The 19,124-nt window shown below is 47.5% G+C and overlaps 1 protein-coding gene across 6 annotated transcripts in view; it reads right to left on the bottom strand.

The window, feature by feature from the left end:
- Positions 1-19,124, bottom strand: part of Tet3 (tet methylcytosine dioxygenase 3) — a 108,434-nt gene that overhangs the window by 59,500 nt on the left and 29,810 nt on the right. The window lies entirely within an intron of this gene.

Raw genomic sequence — 19,124 nt, 5'->3', positions numbered from 1 at the left:
TCAGCGTCACTCAGATCAATTACAAAACCCGTGAACACTCAAAAAGGCCCTTAAGCTTCCACTAACCAGGGTCACGCCAGGGCCCTGTCTACTGTTTGTGTGTCAGCGGGGTAAGAGAACTAACAAACTGAACGTGGAATGCTGTGTGGTAAATAGGGAGCTAGGAAGTACACGATTTAGGGAAGCAGCTTCCCCACTGAGCCTGGGTAGGATTAGCCAGAGCTTCCCACCAAGGAGGAAACCCACCGTTCCCTTCTCTCCCTGATAAACCATCTTGTTAGGAGAGCTAGTGCAGTTCCCAAATGCAGCCCCAGGCCTGAGGGAAACCCCACGCTGAGATCCACTCCGCCCCATACTGAGTCTGACCCTGCCCCACGTTGAGAGCAGCCCCGCTCCATCAGAGCCAGTTGTGAGATGGCATCTGAGAGCCTGCCTGGAAAGAGTCAGGAACACTCATGCCCACAAGAGCATACAGAAAGGAAGGTGAGGCTGAAGTAGGCCCACAGGACCTAGCCCGGAAAGGCAAAAGCAAATACAAAGACATGGCATTAAGTTTGCAAGACTCAACATCCCTTGGAAAATCCTTCCATTGCAGGGAAGGCCAGGAGAACCCCAGAAGGAATGACAGATTCCAAATCACAGGCAGAGGTGGAGCCTGGTGAGGTGCAGGACTCACAACTGCTGAGAACCTCCCTGCAGGGGTCCCAGCAGCTGAGGCACAGTCCCATAGCCTGCTCTGCAGCACCCGCAAAGGTCCACTGTGGCTAGTACTACCCAGAAGCTGTGGAAACTGAGGAACTAGGCCGAATTGGGAGAAGAATTGGGATCGAGGGACCCCAGCTCCTTTTTTTTTACTTCCTGGCTCCACGAGGTGTGCCCCTTGGCTCTGAGACTTGCTACCCACCATGACTCTCTGCTTCAAACACCGATGAGGCCAAGTGGCTACTGACTGAATCCTCTGAAACTGTTAAAAATACTTTCAAAAATTTTTTCCTATCTCTATTATTTTGTTTTGTTTTTCCACAGGAATGGAAAAGTACCTGACAAAAAGGAGAAATTTGGTAAAGACACCACCTTAACCAAACGATCAGCATTAGATATAACAGTAATTTTCATCATTGTGACCAAATAACTGACAAGAAGCAACTTATGGGAAGGGGATTTATTTAGGCTCACAGTCTGAAGGTGCAATCCATCACTGTAAATACAGTCTAAGGGCAGTGAGTCACACAGCTGCGCCAGTAAGGGTGAGAGGTCAGTAGACCGGACACACAGAGAGGGAAATGCTGACATATAACTGGCTTTTTCCTCTTTACTCAGTATAGGAACACAGTTGGGAGTCTTACCCCTTCAGGTAACCTTCCTTAGAAAAGGCCTGAAGGACTCAAGGGTGTGTCTTAAGGCCTAAGGTGTTTCTTAGTTCAATCACAACTACTCAGTACAGTTATTGTTACAATATGGCAACATCAGCACTGTGGCCTGCACAGGACACAGAAGGCTGACAGCTCAGAGAACTTCTGCCAAAATGTAGAACCTGAATCTACTCATAAGGAAACTATCAGGTAAACAAAGCTGCAGTGTTCTACACAATACCTGAAGTGTTCTCTCAAAACCTATACTCAAGAAAGAGCTTCTTCCAAGTTCTATAGACAAAATGCATGTTTATAAGTTAGCTCTCAAACTTGGGGAGAGTAGCACTCACCCTACCGATGCGATCTGATAGCAACACAGACCAGACACTGCTTTGACCATACTAATCTTGACTTGGATCATTATAATTAGATAAGAAAATTCTTCTGGGGTTGTAGCTCAGTGGTAGATCACACGCCAAGCACATGGGAGGCCCTAGGCTGATCCGCAGTATGCCCCCTCCAAAAGGTAATAGTTAAATAACTAAAGAATTTAATTTGGGTGCTGAAGAAATTGTTCAGCAGGTAAGAGCACTTACTGCTCTATCAGAAGGCTAGAGCTCAAATCCCAGCACACACTTTGCGGCTCATAAATTCCTGTACCTCCAGCTCCAAGGGATCTGACAACCTCCTTCTAGCCTCCATGGCCACGGCACACTCATGTTCACACACACAAAACCTCTTCTAAAGACAGTGAATGCCTGGTTATTAGGACAAACACACACACGTATTTAGCAGGAAAGGGACACAACATTTCTGACTTGATCTCAGGTAGTCACAAAATGTTTGGATGTATATATGAAAATATACATATAGAGAAAATGATGAAGCAAATGAGACCAAACAAACATTCTGGGACATGGGAGTTCCAGGTATAATTCTTACAACTTTGTATAAGTTTTAAGATCCTGCCAAAATACAAAGCTAAAAAATGCCTTAGATCCTTGGGTAGCACACAAAAAAGCTTTAAAATGACTAACATACCAGCCCTAAAAATGTCACACATGGCGTCACAGCTCCAGAGTCCCCGACACGGTCACACACGGTCACAGCTCCAGAGTCCCCGACACGGTCACACACGGTCACAGCTCCAGAGTCCCCGACACGGTCACACACGGTCACAGCTCCAGAGTCCCCGACACGGTCACACATGGTCACAGCTCCACAGTAGCAGTGGCTACTAGGAACCAGGCTGTGGCAATGAGTCTCAGCCCGCAGATCCCATCTCATTACTGCTTTTGGCTTCTCTACGTCTCAGCTTTGAACACGTGGTCCTCGGAGTTTCTGGCCTCTCCAATGGCTATTGTGGTTTATTTTATTTTATTTATTTATTTATTTTGGTTTTTCGAGACAGGGTTTCTCTGTGGCTTTGGAGCCTGTCCTGGAACTAGCTCTGTAGACCAGGCTGATCTCGAACTCACAGAGATCCGCCTGTCTCTGCCTCCCGAGTGCTGGGATTAAAGGTGTGCACCACCATCGCCCGGCTTTTGTGGTTTATTCTTAAAGCATCACTTCTGCTCTCACCCACTCTGCCTCTTTCTCCAGGACTCTTCCAAGTCCCTTGCATCTATCACACACCATCACTATTATATGACTAAGCAACTGGTGGTAGTCAAGGCAAGGCAATGTCTAAATCCTAAGGGTTCCTGGGCCTTCCCTACCCAGGGCTGGTACAGAAGAACACTCCTGGGACAAGGAGAGCCTCCTATCCCCCAAAGGCCATATAATATCTGCTGGAAAACTATCTTTAGATGCCTAGAGCAGCAGCCATAAGATACTTTAGAAATGTACAGAAGTGTGGCTTAGACCTGAAGCTACCCAATTTTATGTGCTTCCATGTACAGGGACAGGAGGAGGAGCATGCATAACCAGGAAGAACCATCAAAGAGTTATGAGATCCACAAAAACAACGCCAGGAAGACTAATGTTACATGAGCTGAGGCTTCCCCAAAATGGTCAACACAATGAAAAGGGATTTTATAAGTTATTTTTGGTGTGTGAATAAGAACCAACTACGGCTGGCTACGTGCCACTCAGTTCCCTCAGAAGGAAAAATGCTTTTCAGACCAAAAAGAGAATAAAGGGAAAAGGAGACATAGGCATAGAGGGGAAGGAAGAAAAGCCAGCATGGTAGGAAAAAGAAGAACACCCCAAATTCCAGTTTCTTTGCTAAGGAACCCCACTGATACATTTCTCAGAACCTGCTGGAGAGCCGGGAGCAAACTTGCCAACAGAAGCTGCCACTGAGCACCGAGGACAAGCATGTTCCCCGACTTTCAGTCCAAAGTTGGAAAGCAGGTAGGTTCTTGACTGGGCAGAGGTACCACCAGCATCCAGGTTCCGGAGGAGACCATCAGCCCAACGGCTTACAGCCTACGTTACCATTAGTCCTGTGGCTAATAAAGCAGGGGAGTTACACTGATACCATGATGCCCAGGTCAGAGCCTCAAGAGCTGCCAGCTCCAGCGTAGCTGGCTTGTCCAGAGTTAGCGTTTATTTATTTAGACAAATTTTAAAGCTCAAGTTGTACATGAAGCCTTGATTTTTTTTTTTTTTTTGGTTTTTCGAGACAGGGTTTCTCTGTGGTTTTGGTTCCTGTCCTGGAACTAGCTCTTGTAGACCAGGCTGGTCTCGAACTCACAGAGATCCGCCTGCCTCTGCCTCCCGAGTGCTGGGATTAAAGGCGTGCGCCACCACCGCCTGGCTTAGCCTTGATTTTCTTTAGGTCCTACATTTCTACCTGGCACATTCGCCTATAGCAGAGAGGAGTTACTGCTTATACAGGATATAGCACACTCCCCATCTCAACACCAGTGTAGCCTTCTGAAGCCAAGGCCAGGGGTCAAGGATTGATTACTCATTACACCCGAATCAATTATAACTTCACTGACTACCTTCAAAGTCCCTGCAGGCTTTTGATTTACAACTCTATCCGAGGATGCTCAAGTTTCACAACATCTGCCACAACTCTGTTGCCGCCAGCTATGGAGAGTGCTGCTTGCAAGTGCCTGTCACCACGGCCTAGCCACACTCAGAGTATGAGTTGGTAAGCCAGCTGACAGGGGTGGGGTCTAGCAGTCTGCCACAGTGAGGCAGGCAGACATAGCAAATGACTTAGCAACCTGGGACTCCACTTAGTTTGGGCTATGCATATCCCCTCTTCTAATAAGGCACTTGGTAACCTGACACCCCTCTTTCTTAACTGCGCATACCACCTCTCTCTGAACCTAGAAACCATCACTAATAAAGAGTCCTTGTTCACACCTAGTTGCACATACACCCCTCTCTGAACAACAGACTGAGTTTCTCTTCGCCTTTAGTGACCATAAATCTTAGATCAAATCCAGTCATACTTGAATTGGGTCTGGGTACAGAAAATAGGCCATTCTGGGCTGAACTGGTTTGAAATATGTGTGTAATAAAACAAATTAAATTGTTGTCATTGTGAACTTTTAAGGAGAATCCCCTGTTTACCATCTTATGTCTAACTGGATACACACACACACACACACACACACACACACACACACACACTATGGGGAAGGACACGCAAAATAGAGAAATGGTTCTATAAAAGCTGTCAATACAAACAGACTACCCAAAGCCCCTAGTGCCCAAACCCCTCCTTCTCTTGAAGTTCCAATATCAGTGCCCTTCAGTGTCTCCACCCACATGGCCCGCCACCACTCTGGTCTGGTCTGTCACTTTCCTTTGCATAAAGCTCCCTTGCTCCTTCTGCAATCTGAGTATGCCTTTATTTCAATTTCTTTAAGAAGAGATCAAGAACCTAGACACACCTAGGCCAGACCCTGACCACCAGCAACAACACAGCTGTTCTCAAAGAAGACACAGATGCTGAAAACAGGAGGGATAAACTAGTCATATGTGGAGTAACCTGTCACCTGCCAGCGGACTAACAGGCTGGACCAGGTGCCAAAAGGTCAAGAGGCTAGAGAGAGAAAATCAAACTGCGTAAATACAACCCTGCACTTACACCAGGTCCATGCAAATTATACACGGGAGACCCAGAGTGTGCACTCAAACGAAAGACTAACAGCTAATGACCACACTCACCATAATGAGGTATAGCAGCTTCAGAAGGTCTCACCGCCCCCTGGCTTTCTCAGACTTTCCGATCATAATCCATAGTAAGAAATATGTAGGGCAATTTTCAGAACAGCTCTTACTAGCTCAGCTACTATACTATGTATGCCCCGTTTCCTCCTTTCCTGCCTTTCCCTTAAATCTAGGTTGAGTATGCTTTTACCGATGGGTACCGGAAGGCGGCAACACAGCCTAAACAGGGCACAGTCCCTTCCTGAACACAGGCTTCCTTTCCTCTGAAATCACAAACATAAAGAAGCTGCAGTAAGCTGCCATTTCTAACACGGATGCAAGGTGATAACAGGCCTGGGAGCAGCCTTAAAGCATAGCACTGTGTACTCAGGTGCACTGGGGCTGGTAGGGAAAGGAGATGCCAGTTCTCTCCAGACAAGCATGTATGGCAGAGTCTAGAAAGGCTCCTCTCAGAGGAATCTTTGCCATTAGGCAGGAAAGACAGACAGGTATTTAGGAAGAGGGAAGGAGGGAGAAGAATTCACAGGTGGAAGGATCAAGCAGGCATGCGATGAGGAGACCTGCCAGGCTCTGAGATCCCCAACCACACACCGGATCCTAAATGGAAGAAAACAGCTATATGAGGACAACAGCACAGAGTAGACTAACATTCGTTCCCAGAGGGAAAAGTCCCTGTAAGTCCCAAAGGCTGTGACCTAAAGGCTAAGCAGACACAACCGTCACTATCCAGATCTGTGACATCAGGCCTGAGCTAAGGCACTAACAGAAGAATGGGCAAGAAACAAGTCACAGGGGTAAAGGAGTAACACTGAGACAAGAAACAAAATACTTCTACTGGGTGAAGTCTCCTTGACCGATCCTTGCTCACTCCAGATGAGCCTGTGCCACAGTTGAATCACCATGTGCATAGTCTCATTCTGCTGGGATGCAGAGTCAACTGTGCCATGAGCTGCTAAGGGATGAGGCTCTAGGCACCTCTGGAACCTGTGCCTCTCCACCTCCTGTAGAGATGGCTGACTGGCATCTGTCTTATCTTCCCCAAGCTTTGGAAGACCAGCTGAGGCTCCAAGCACAGTTAATGACCTCTCTACTTTCTGGGTACAAACCCCACTCAACTGTGCTGGGGCCCTCCTACTCCTGTTAGGTCTCTTCTTTGACTCAATGTCAACAAGTCTCAGGTCCCCTGTTAGGTCTTCCCCAGGTTAGGGTGTGCTCCCCTCATCTGGTCCAGGGGGAACCGGCAGGATAAACATCAATGGGGTGTAGAAATGACCTAAGTTATGTCTCCTGAGGACCTGCGTGCACCCGAAGTTTAGAGCTCACCTTTGCACCACTCCTGTCTCCCTTCAGGGCCACAGGGGCCTCTGCTGGAATGTCATTCTGCATCTTGCCTGGCCAGGACTTCAGCAAACTCCCTTCTGGGGCCCCTAATCTCTACCATGGTCTTCCAAATAACTGCAGGGGTTCAACAGCAGCAGCCCCCCAACCTGAGGGATTCCAGAATCCCCGATGCTGGGAAAAGCTACATTGGGCAAGGCTGGGAAAGGGTGGGATTCTCTACTCTCCAGATAATTCAGTCAGTCAACACCACCATCGAGGGCTGCAGACCCAATTCCAGCCTCAAGCTTTTCCTGACCGTTCAAGTGAGTACACATGGTCCCTGCGATACTCCACTGAACAGAAGCAGAGGGAGGTGCTTAGGCAGAGCTGTACCAGGAGAGCGAACTGCTGCTGCTTGTCCTTTCTCAGTCTTAGGAGGAGTTAGAAGAGGAACAAGCCACAGAGCTAGCCTGCTGCTTGTAAGCTACACACCACGTTAGCAGAAACTCATCCAGGGTGTTTGCAGCCAGAATGAGCACAAACACCCATCTCTCCATGGTGGACTCTCTAGGGTGAATTCTCCCAGAATCTGAGGCAATAGAGGCTGCCTCCCCACCCGGATCCTCCCACCCTAACCCCAGCTCAGCAGCTCCACTCTGCCAGGCTAGCAGCTGTTGGAGGGTTTGAGATTTGAGCCCCACCCTCTCCATCAGCTGAGTTCTCAAATGAAAACTAGCCCTACTCTCATAGTGTAGGGAGCCTGTTTATGACATATCCTATCTAGAGATGATCAATTATTCATCTCTTCAGAGGGTCCTCCTCTCCTGAGGTTTGCTGACAAAGCTGATTTGTAATGGAGAGGCTTTTAGGGGGCTCTGGCAGAGGACGCATACAGCTGCCCACTTTGGCAGAAGAGTGTGCGTGCATACGTGCACACTCACTAGTGAGATCCAGGGGTGTGTCACCTTTGCAAACTAGAAACTCAAGAAGGCTATGTCTACTTTCTGACCCATCACACAACGACAGAGTCAATTCTTGTCGGGAGAGGTTAGACATGATTCTCATGGTTACTATTCATGTTATGAATGAAGCATCTTGAAGCATCTGAAAACCTCCTGGCTTTCCTATTACAAAAAGGACCAATATAGAGCTTTCAGCGACTAGGTGATGCTCAGGAAAACGCTGAAACTCTGCGACTAGGTGATGCTCAGGAAAACGCTGAAGCTCTGCCTTGTCTGTGACAGACAACCTCTGCTATATTTGGCAGAGAACAGGACTATGGGAGTTCCTGCCCTCTGGTTGCAAAGAAGAAAGGAAGAGACTGAAGCTGAGAGCAAACCTATAGAACTATCTCCCGGAGCATCCTCAGAGCACGCTGGGCATCACACTCAGCACCCCCACACTCAGCCCTGTCTCATAAGCTCAAGCTCTATAGGCACCAGACATAAGGACACTGACCATAGAGACGGTATCATTTCCTGATCATACAGTGCTACCATTTTTAATCACCAAGTACTCCGAGTCTCACTTCAATAAATATTAAAAAAAAACCAATAAGGCAATAGAAGAAATTAAAATGCTACGAACGCCAAAACAGCTTCCATACACATTAACAGAAAAGAACTACGAACAGCCGGGCGATGGTGGCGCACGCCTTTAATCCCAGCACTCGGGAGGCAGAGGCAGGCGGATCTCTGTGAGTTCGAGACCAGCCTGATCTACAGAGCTAGTTTCAGGACAGGCTCCAAAGCCACAGAGAAACCCTGTTTCGGAAAAAAAAAACAACAACTACGAGCAACCTGAGTGGTCCAGAAACACAGGAATGGTTTAAAGTGTTCAGTTTATCTTCATGGAAAGTAAATGGGGAATTAACATGAAAAGTACTCACTACAGAAGCGCGCGCGCACACACACACACACACACACACACACACACACACACACACACACACAAGCAGCTGGAGAGATGGTTCAGAGGTTAAGAGCACTGGCTGCTCTTTAAGAGGACCCAGGCTCTATTCCCAGCACCCACATGGCTGTTCACATCTGTAACTCCAGTTCCAGGGGATCTTAACCCTCTTTTGTTCTCAGGTACCAGGCATACACATGGTACACACATATGCAGGGAAAACACTCATACACATAGATATAAACTAGAAGTTAAAGCTGGGTGGTGATGGCACACGCCTTTAATCCCAGCACTTGGGAGGCAGAGACAAGGCCTCTTTGAGTTCGAGGCCAGCCTGCTCTACAGAGTGAGTCCAGGACAGGTTCCATAGTTACACAGAGAAACTCTGTCTTGAAAAGCCAAAAAAACAAACAAAACAACAACAAAAAGTTTAAAAATGGTTAAATATGGATGCCAGGTGTGGTGGTTCAAGTCTGTAATCCCAGCACTCATAGGCTGAATCAGGAAGGTTTGAACTTTGAGGCTAGCCTGAGCTACATATATAGCAAGACTGACTCAAACAAAATATAACACAGTGAGACTCTTGTCACCACCACATACGAAGTGTGTAGTTTTAAGCAATCTCTGTAGTTTTGTAAATTGAGGGGAGAATAATACCATCTATCCTCACGAAGTCACGATGAGGATTAAACACATGGCGTGTGCCCACAGCAGCACACGGGGGTGTTAGTTTAGCACTAACCATGGGGTTCAGCGGCAGCTCTTCCTGACAGCACTAGCAAACAAGACAGAGGACGATCATTCTGGAAACATCTGTGGACTATGTTTAATGTCAAATACACGTCCTGTGGCCCTGTAGTTCCAGTTCCAGAGAAACCACGTACACGCACGCCAGAGGCAGCATGTCCACAATTCACACATGCACCAACCATCAGCAGCAATACGTGTGGACACCCTTACCAATCACGAACCAGAAGAGCCGGCAGCAGCAGTGGGAATAACCAAGCACAGGACTGGGGAAGGACCTCACAGACTATGATGAATTAGGAAAAGTGGGGAAGGATAAGCAGCTTCAGTGGATGAAGGTACCTGCCACCAGGCTGACAGCCTGAGCGCTGTCCCTGGAATCCACACGGCAGGAGCCGGCAGGAGAGATTTGAGCCGTGTAAGCTATTCTCTGACATCCACATGCAAGGAGGGGGGAGGGAGGGAGGGAGGGAGGGAAGAAGGGAGGGGGAGAGAGAGAAGAGAGAGAGCGCGCACACATTGCTCTCCTACACAAAGAACTGGCCTTATGCTGGGCACTGTGATGCACGCCTTTAATCCCAGTATTCTGAGTCCACAGCCAGACTGCATGACATAGTAAGACCCTGTCTCAAATGAAAGAAAAATACAAAGACTAACCTTCAAAAAAAGTGTGTGTATATGTATATGTGCATATATATGTATATATATTCTAAAGATTCTAAAGATTTCTACTAAACAAACAAAGTTAAACATAAGGGAACGCAAATGCATAATGAGAACATCACCAAAGGAAAGATAACATTGAATTCAAGGCAATGGTTGGGTGTCCGAGGCAAAGACAGGGATGGACTAGAAGAAAACACGCAGGCAAGCAGCTTCACCTGTCTGACATATGGTGCATACATACTAATGTACAAGAAAAATTATGACACTTCATTTGTTGATATGTCATTTAAGGTGATAATAGAAACTATAAAATATAAAAACACAGGAATTGTTCAGTGAAAACAATGACACTTCAGAATGCCCATGTTCCCTACAGATTAACTGATAAAGATAGGGTCTCCTGAAGACCAAACCAGCCTCAAACTCTCTGCGGACAGAATATGACCTTGAACTTCTGGTCTTCTGTCACTACCTTGCACAGGCGTCAACGATGAGCATGTGCCACAACACCCAGTTTTATGCTGGCGATTGAGCCCAAGGCTTCCTGGATGTGGGCAAGCACTCTACCAACTGAGCTACACACCCCCATCCTTAGGGTGTTCTCCTGATGGAGAAGTGAAGACTTTCGTGGGGGGGCAGAAAACAACTCAAAACACTGCATTATTAACTCCATCCCTTTAACAGTGCACAGCACAACAGATCTGACACTGCGGGCACACACACAGGAAAAGTGCTCGACTCCGCTGAGTGTGCATATTAAACTTGCTTTTTAAAATTACTCATCACTGCGTATGTATGACGTGCATTCACGTGCATCAGAGTGAGCATGGAGAAAATGTTCTTGCTCAGCTTATCATACTTGACTTTCCTTTAGGAGGGCAAACACCATGTACAAGTCTATGAACATAAAGGGAAGCTCAGAGACAGGGCTTGTGGGCTCTTTTCATGCAGTTTCTGTTGCTACAAACTGGTCTCTCATCCACGACTCCAGTAAGAAACCAGGAGTGTCTGGGAGATGAAGAGTGCCTTGGAAGGAATCCGAAACCTTCACCCATGAGCTATGGGTACCATGGCTGCCAATTTCAAACCCCAACCTGCTGCAGTGCCTGGCAGAGAGCCCCCAGCTGTGGGGGCCCTACTAAGCCACAGCCTCCAGCCAGTATGGAGGAAACACAGCCAACCACATCAAAGGACTAGTAGAAGGCAAAGTCTCCAGCTCACTATGGCCAGGCAAGGCTGTCAGGGTGGCTCTCAGGCACAACTGGACTCCTCTGCATCCCTGCTGTGCAAAAACACACACACAGACACACACACAGACACACACACACACACACACACACACACACACACACACACACACACAGAGGCATACAGCCTGCACTCCTGGCCACTGGGCCCTCGGGCCAGCCCCACAGTGCATGTCCTTGGACTGGCGCACCCGCACCCACGGCTTAGTGAGGTCCCGCCTAGTTCTGCTCACAGCCAGCCTCTCCACCACCTCCTACCCCCGAAAGCTTTCTTAAAAGGCTCAGGAAACCAGCAAGCAAACATTGCTACCACCACAGTCCCCTGACAGAGTCAGCCTAGGTGAATGGCCTCACGACTAACCCAGGGGATTCAGGAATGTCAGAGAAACTAGGGTTGAGGAAGAAAAGCAAGAAGCCAACAGTTTTGACAGAAGGTACAAACTGCACACACAAAGCAAGCAATTCCGGCTTAAATGTAACCCTCCAGTGCATCTGGCTCCACATCAGTTTTGGCAGACAAGCCAAACGAGGCACAAACTAACCAAGCTCAAAATTGGCGAGTGGTATTAAAGTCGACTCCAACATCAACAGCAGCAATGTGGAAGCCACAGCCTCCTTGATGCCTACCCCTCCCTGCTATCCAATTATAATTCTTTGGGAGAACAAACTCCCCCAGTTGCAGACAAGTTACTAATATACTTCGTCTCTCTCAAATTCTCAAAGAGCTTGCTCCCCTGCGTATTCCTTTCTCAAGGACTCAAATGGAGCCATATTTTTCCAGGAATGTAGAGGAGGGCTGAAGAGACAGATCCAGTTGGTCCAGTGCTTGCATAGCACCTCTGGTTCCTAGAATCCACATAAAAAAGCTGGGTGTGGGGTCCTGGGGAAGTAGAGATAGGCGGCTTAGCTCCCTGGTCAGCCATCCTGACCTATACAGTCATCTCCAGGTTCAGAGAGATCCTGTGTCTCAATACAAAGTGGAATTGATACTTTAAGGATGTCCTCTGGCCGACACACAGACACACACACACGAATCTTGAAGCAACTACATAAAAGAGCTTTGCTCAGCACCTTCACCCAACATGACACCACAAGGTTCTTCCAGTCCACTGATCCCAGGCCCATGGACCTAGTTCCCAGGCCAGGGTACCCTCTCACAACTGGGTCTTTACTTTTATTTCAGCTACTAAAAGACTGATGATTGGGTGTGTAAATAAATGAGTAACCGGAGTGAGAAGGACCCCTCCCATAATAATGTTGAGCCTAGGAACTTAGGTTTAAAGATCGCATTCTAAAACGTCTTTTCTACAGATTAGTGAAAGCTGGTTCGCTATGAACAGAACACTGAGATAAATTATGAGACAATACAACAGAAGATTAGGTACTCACTGAAACCCTTAAATACCAAGGGAAAAGACGGATGAAGCTAGCAGAACACCCTATGTTATGCAAGTTATGACATGGAATCATGCATACAAAAAACTGAATGTCAGAGGTTAAAACATAGCTGCAGCAGCCCCCCACGAAAAAACTCCACCTACGAGTGCAACCAGCCCATTAAAACATCGCCTCCATCTAGCCATACAGAAGTATAAACCATTCATCTCTTCGATACAGTCAGCATTGCTGTGAGGCACTGGGGACACTGTGGCCACAGAGCAGGGTCCTTGTCTCATGGACTGGCGTTGATAGCTACTTCAATGTCTTACACCCACACTGCATCTCTATCACTAAAATGTGTAGGAGCGCATATGCCTACGTCCAATACATAAGGAAAGGGCCACTGACCCTGGACTTGTCTCTGAGTGAATCTGCTTTACGTGTGGCAACTGGGAGAATATCAAAGGCACATGCTAAACTCATTACAGAGCCAGGAAAACTCCGGTGTACAACTCTGGGGAATAAAGTGAGGACATAGAGAAAGAGAAGAGAAAAAACAGTTCAGTGAAGTTGTTGGGAGCTGTAGAGCGGGAGGCTTCCCTCACTGTCAGATGGAAAGAAGAGCGGACACAGGGAGACTGAGAACGCCCGGTTTGGATTTGGTGCCTTTTTAAAAATTTAGTTAGGAGTTTACAATAGATTAATACAGCATACATTTAATTTAAAAAATTGGGACCACTGAGTATATCCAGTGTTTTTTTAAACATTAAATTTCTCCTTAACATGCCATAAAGCTTTGCATATTTTCTAAACTATTTAAGAACCCTGCCTCTGGTACTTCCCCCCTCTCCCTCAACCACCACAGCATGCGCAGAGCCCGTGGTTCAATCTCTAGACATGTCCTGGGGTGCCATGTCCTCAAGCACACACTGACCATCCAGGTGGGCTGTGGGGAAACTGTTTGAAACTGGCCGCAGACACTGTAGGAAGCAACCCTGATAACAGGTGGGGCTTCTCTCAGCTTAGTGCGCGGCTCACCTCATTTGGATGACAGCTCAGACACGGTGGCATTAGCAAGCCTTGGAGAAAATTGCCCGTCAAGACTTGGAGCGAGGACAACAGTGCCAGGGTCTGACACTAAGGAGGCCTGCAAGGCACTGCTTGGGAAACAGGTTTGAGACACCCACAGCGGAATGGGCAAACAGAATGTGGGCTGGCCATCCAATGAGATAGTCTCAATTGTGAACTGTTATACACAGGCAGACCTTGAAAACGCACAGCATAAAAATGAGGGACACAAAAGGTCACACACTTTATGACTCCATCTATATAAAAATGTCTAGATTAGGCAAATCCACAGGAGAGCATCATTACTGGAGGACGGGGACTAAGAGGGCTAGGTGAGTCCAGGGAGCTGAGGGCTGTATCTGCAGGGTCTCTTTGGGGGTGAGGTACGATACCTATGAAAGAAAGCAATATGAGGAGTACACTCTGAACATACTGAAACCTACTCCCTAAACTGTGTAGTTTAAATGGTTCAGTTTCACGTTACATGAATTTTATCTCAATAAAAGTAAAATTAAAAAAAAAAGTCAGGCCAGTAGATGACTCTGGGTAAAAAGCACCTGCCACTAAGCCTGGCACTTCAACCCACAGGGTAGAAGAGAACCAACTCCAGGGATTATCCTGACTCCCATATGCACACTCGTGTGCGTGCGTGTGTGTTTGTGTGTGTGCAAACGCCTTTAGACAAAAACCTTTCTTTCCAATTCCATAAGAGGCTGTAAGGCAAAGCAGAAACAGAGCACCAGCTCAAGGAGCGGGGAGGACTTAGAGGAGCAGAACTTGGAGGAAGAGGACTTGGAGGGGGCATCTGCTGTAAGGGTGAGCTCACGATCACAAGTGCGGGAACAGCTCACAATCACAAGTGCGGGAACAGCAACAGCAGAAAGACGGGCTGGAGCGCCAGAAAAAAAAAGTGGTTTCAACTCCAAGGCTTTTCCCGCCCCACCCCAGGGGCCCAGAGGAAGGCTCCTTTCAGACCAAAGATAAACCTCCTCACAGTTCACCACAGGGCTTTGAAGGGAGGAAACCCTCTCAGCAGGGGTGTGGACAAGAAAGTGAGGGTGATCATTCGCTGAAAAAACGTACAAATTGCTTTCTTTCTTTTTTTAACACCCACCACCCAGGTGAGAGCTGCAGCTAGAGAACCCGAGGGTCGACTGCCACTGACCTTTTGTAATGCAAATGTACCGCTGCAGGGGTCCTGCACCCGGAGGAAGTCGCGAAGGAAGGCGGAGCAGGTGAGCCCAAGGCAGCGCTCAGACAGATTTCTCAGGTGAGGGAGAACAGGTCCCTGACCAGAGGCCCCAAACCACGGGGCTGGGGAAGAGTGTGGCTCAAAGTCCAGCCCTAACTCGAGGGTGTTCCTCCTCTGGGAAGGATAACTGCACTGGCTTAGGGTGGAGATTTTGTCCCCAGCACCACTCTCAGGGGACACTAGAGTTTTAAAGTCCTCCCCTCCCAAGCTTCAGCCTTGATCCCAAGCCAACACCAAGTCAGCCAGGGAAGGGGTGCGGCGCAGGCTATGGCCTGGCACTGCAGACAGATGGGCATAAGGCAAGAACAGGGAAGGCAGTTCCTGGAGCTGGTCCTGCCCCACCCCTCTACCTGTGGACTTTAGCTGGTGACCCAGACTCTAGGCCCCAGTACAGGGAGCCAATCTCTACCTCTGCTCCGCTTACACGGCCCTGCTGCACGCCCCAGAGCAAGCCATTTACTGAGCCGGGCCCCTATTCTTTATCAGCATTATTATATACTTAAAAACAAACAACTCCTCCCACCCAAGTGCCAACCAGGACCAACTCCACTGCCCTTCAATGATGAGACAAGATCAGGTGGTTCGTACTTAAGCTAAGAACTTTTAAAAGGAAAAAGAATCTAGATGAAAGGAAACTTAAAGAAAAAATATGAAAGTAAAAGCCAGTGGTGGTGGCGCTCGTTTTTAATCCTAGTTCTTGGGAGGCAAAGGCAGCTGGAACTCTGTGAGTCTGAGGCCAGCCTGGTCTACAGATCAAGTTCAGGACAGCCTGGACTACACAGTGAGACCCTCTCTCAAAAAAAAAAATCTGAAAATAAAACCTAGGCCTGCTGATACAGGCTTATACCTGTACCCAGCCACTTGGGAAGCCTAAGGCAAGAAAAAAGATCATAAATTCAAGTCTGAGGACAGCCTAAGCAACTTAGATTTAAAAAAAATAAAAAAAACAAACAAACCATGGGAACATGGTATGTGATGGGCCAAAATGTCTTCGACAGGAACGGCACCGACACCAGTGTGGGCTCTGCAGATTCACAGGCGGCTTCAGTCACACTCTTTATTATTTCTTAAGAGCATGAATGTTTTGTCTGTGTACCACATGCATGCAGGTGCCTGGGGACCGCAGAAGAAAGACTCAGATCACCTGCAGCTGTGAGCCGCGATGCGGGTGCAGCAAATTCAACCCAGGTTCACCACGAGAGCACTCAGTGCCTGTAACCGCTGAGCCATCTCTCCAGACCCCACAGCTCTGGCGGCTGACGTGATTTCAGACGACACCAGGGCTTCTGCTGCTTGTTTCCAATCACTCAAAAATTACGGAGAAACAGGCCGGGCATGTGAACCCGGTACTGCAGCACATGTTCAACACTATGAAGAAGCTGGTTCAATGCCAGCACGGAGGAGAGAAGAGAGGGGAGGAAATGTGATGAACAGAGTTCTTTATAGTCTTCCTCTAACTTTTTGGAAACTGAAATTATGCTGAAATTGCACATTCTTAAAAGTAGGCAAGCTAACAGGTGATCCTAAAAGGCCTTCCAGTCTCTGAGATGAGGTTACATTTCCTGCATTATATAAAGAAAAAGGCCAGTGGTCAAAGTCACAGGCTGTCAGTGACAAAGGGTTCTTTAACAGACAGGCCCCTCCACCAGGTCTCATGTCTTCCTCGCGCCCAGGATTGGTATGTGAACAACAGAGAAGAAAGGGGCCACCTGTGTCACAGTTGAGCATTGTGTAGAAACAGGGAACCGTCCTCTGGCTGTAAGACTCCTTCCCTCCCTCCACGACAGGGCAGCAACCACTCCTCTTCTGGCACCTACAGGGTGTGCCGGATGCTTCATTCGCAGGCAGAGGCTCTGACCAGAAAGTCAAGGCCCACATGGAGCAGCTCACAGCTAAGGATGCTGAGCAGAGTAGCCCAGGAGCACAACCCTCAAAGCCCTCTAACCCCAGAAACATCTGGAAAGCCTTATCAACAAGCTGCCTAAATAGCCCTAGGGTCAGAAGGGAGAAAATCAAAACTGCAATTGCAAAATCAAAAATAAACTAGTATCAATGAGAACAATATCTAGTACCAGGAAGAAAAAAAAAACCTGATCTCAGAAGCACTTCTGCAAAATAAGGAGGAAAATTAGTTTCAATCCAAGGAGGTATGGGGGAAAGGGAACGGAAGTAGGAAAGATGAATCCCCAGAAATAAAGACTGCAGCAGCTGGACAGAAAACAGTGACTTGCATGAGCCTGAGTGACGGCTGCCCCAAAGTCCAGCCAAGCACACCTCCCACGAGACGGTCGTTTTAAAAAGGAGATGCTAACAGATGAACCACATGACTAGAACCCTACCACTTAGCAAGGGGAGAAGCTGAACCAAGAGGATCACCAGGAGTTCCAGGCCTGCCTGGGCTACACAGTGAATCTGGGGCTACTCGGGGCCACACAGCAACAATCTGTTTCGATGGAGTTAAAAGAAATAGAATTTCTCCACATTTGTAGACAAGGAATCTAGGGGCTCAGACAGGCCTACCTATTAGCCAAGTCACCTAGCCAGACATGAGACTTAGTCCTACAGCCTGGTGTCCCCAGGAAACAGCTCAGAAGAGTGCTACAATATGCCCCTGAGGCAGCTCTGACCAGTAGTCAGATGTGAGCATTTCTGGCCCCCACCCACCCACCCCGTTACCTATGCAAAAGGTGGTCCAGAAGCCAGCAGCAGTGCAGGCAGAGCCCCGGGCCCAAGCCCAGGCCTGAACTAGATAGAAAATGAACCAAGAGTCCCAGATTACCTGGATAAACACTAAAATACCAGAAAGTCTGTGACACTGCTACTTGCCCAGTCGCCCTTTAATTCCCACTAGTTTCCTAGAGTAGTGGCCATTTTCTGTCCTGTCACAACCCGGGCGGGGGGGAGCAGCTGATGGGGCTTGACTGATCATACAGTCAGAGTAGGGGCTGGCAAGATGGTTCAGCATGTAACACCCGCTGATGCGACACCAGGGGGATTAAGCAGGATCCCCGGGATCAACGTGGTGGAGGGGAAAAGGACTTCTACAAGTCCCTGACCTTCCTGATGTGCTCTGGCACATGTGCCCACACACAGACATTTAAAGTTTGTTTTTAAGAAGCTTGGCAGAATAAAGCCAAACTCTTACTTAAAGACATTTACAGCCAGGTGGTGGTGGTGCACATCTTTAATCCTGGCACTCCAGAGACAGACAGGTGGATCTTTGTGAGTTCAAGGCCAGCCTGGTCTACAGAGCAAGTTCCAGGACAGGCTCCAAAACCATACAGAGAAACCCTGTCTTGAAAAACAAAAACAAAAAACGACGTTTCTATATTTTCCTGAGGTAAAGAGTTGATACCAACAATACATGAAGGTCTCTTATTTATAAAAATCATCACAAAATAAAAATAAGCAAAAAAACCTATTCGCAAATAATATATATATATATATTATATATATATATACATACATACACACACACACACACACACACACATATATCCCAACTCAATGTAGGGGGGAAAAAGCAGACTTTTTTTTATATCATTTTATCCCATTACAAAACAGTACATACAGCAAACATGTATGACTTTGGTAATGTAAAAAATTTCAATAAAGACATTAAAATGAAAAATATTGTTCTAGAAAGACCAAAATATTAATGAGTTATAAATGGGAAAAAATCAGGATAGCTTTCCTCTTCCTGGACTTTTCTTTTCTGCAATAAATTTACATTCTTTATAACAAACAACAGCAAAACCTTTGAACTATTTCCAGAGTTTGGCCAGATCTCAAGTGTGACAGCTTTCACACTTACCCTCTTACGTATGCGCGTGTTTCACAAGTCAGCTCCCAGGCCACCTGTTTCTCAAACTCTCAGGGGCATAGGAGTCAGCTTCCTACCGACAGTGAGGGGACCCATTCAACTGGAACTGCCCTGAGAGCCCCCCTTCCATGACCCAATGAAGATGAACACAGATGAGGGGAAGGTTCCAGATGGCTGAGGAGCTAAGGAAACATGGCTCTCACAGGCTGCCAGAGGACAGTAGGGTA

Source organism: Microtus pennsylvanicus, chromosome 8, assembly GCF_037038515.1.
Source record: "Microtus pennsylvanicus isolate mMicPen1 chromosome 8, mMicPen1.hap1, whole genome shotgun sequence".
Classification (NCBI taxonomy): domain Eukaryota; kingdom Metazoa; phylum Chordata; class Mammalia; order Rodentia; family Cricetidae; genus Microtus; species Microtus pennsylvanicus.
The sequence above is the reverse complement of the archived record's forward strand: the minus strand, read 5'-3'. Positions and strand labels throughout refer to the sequence as shown.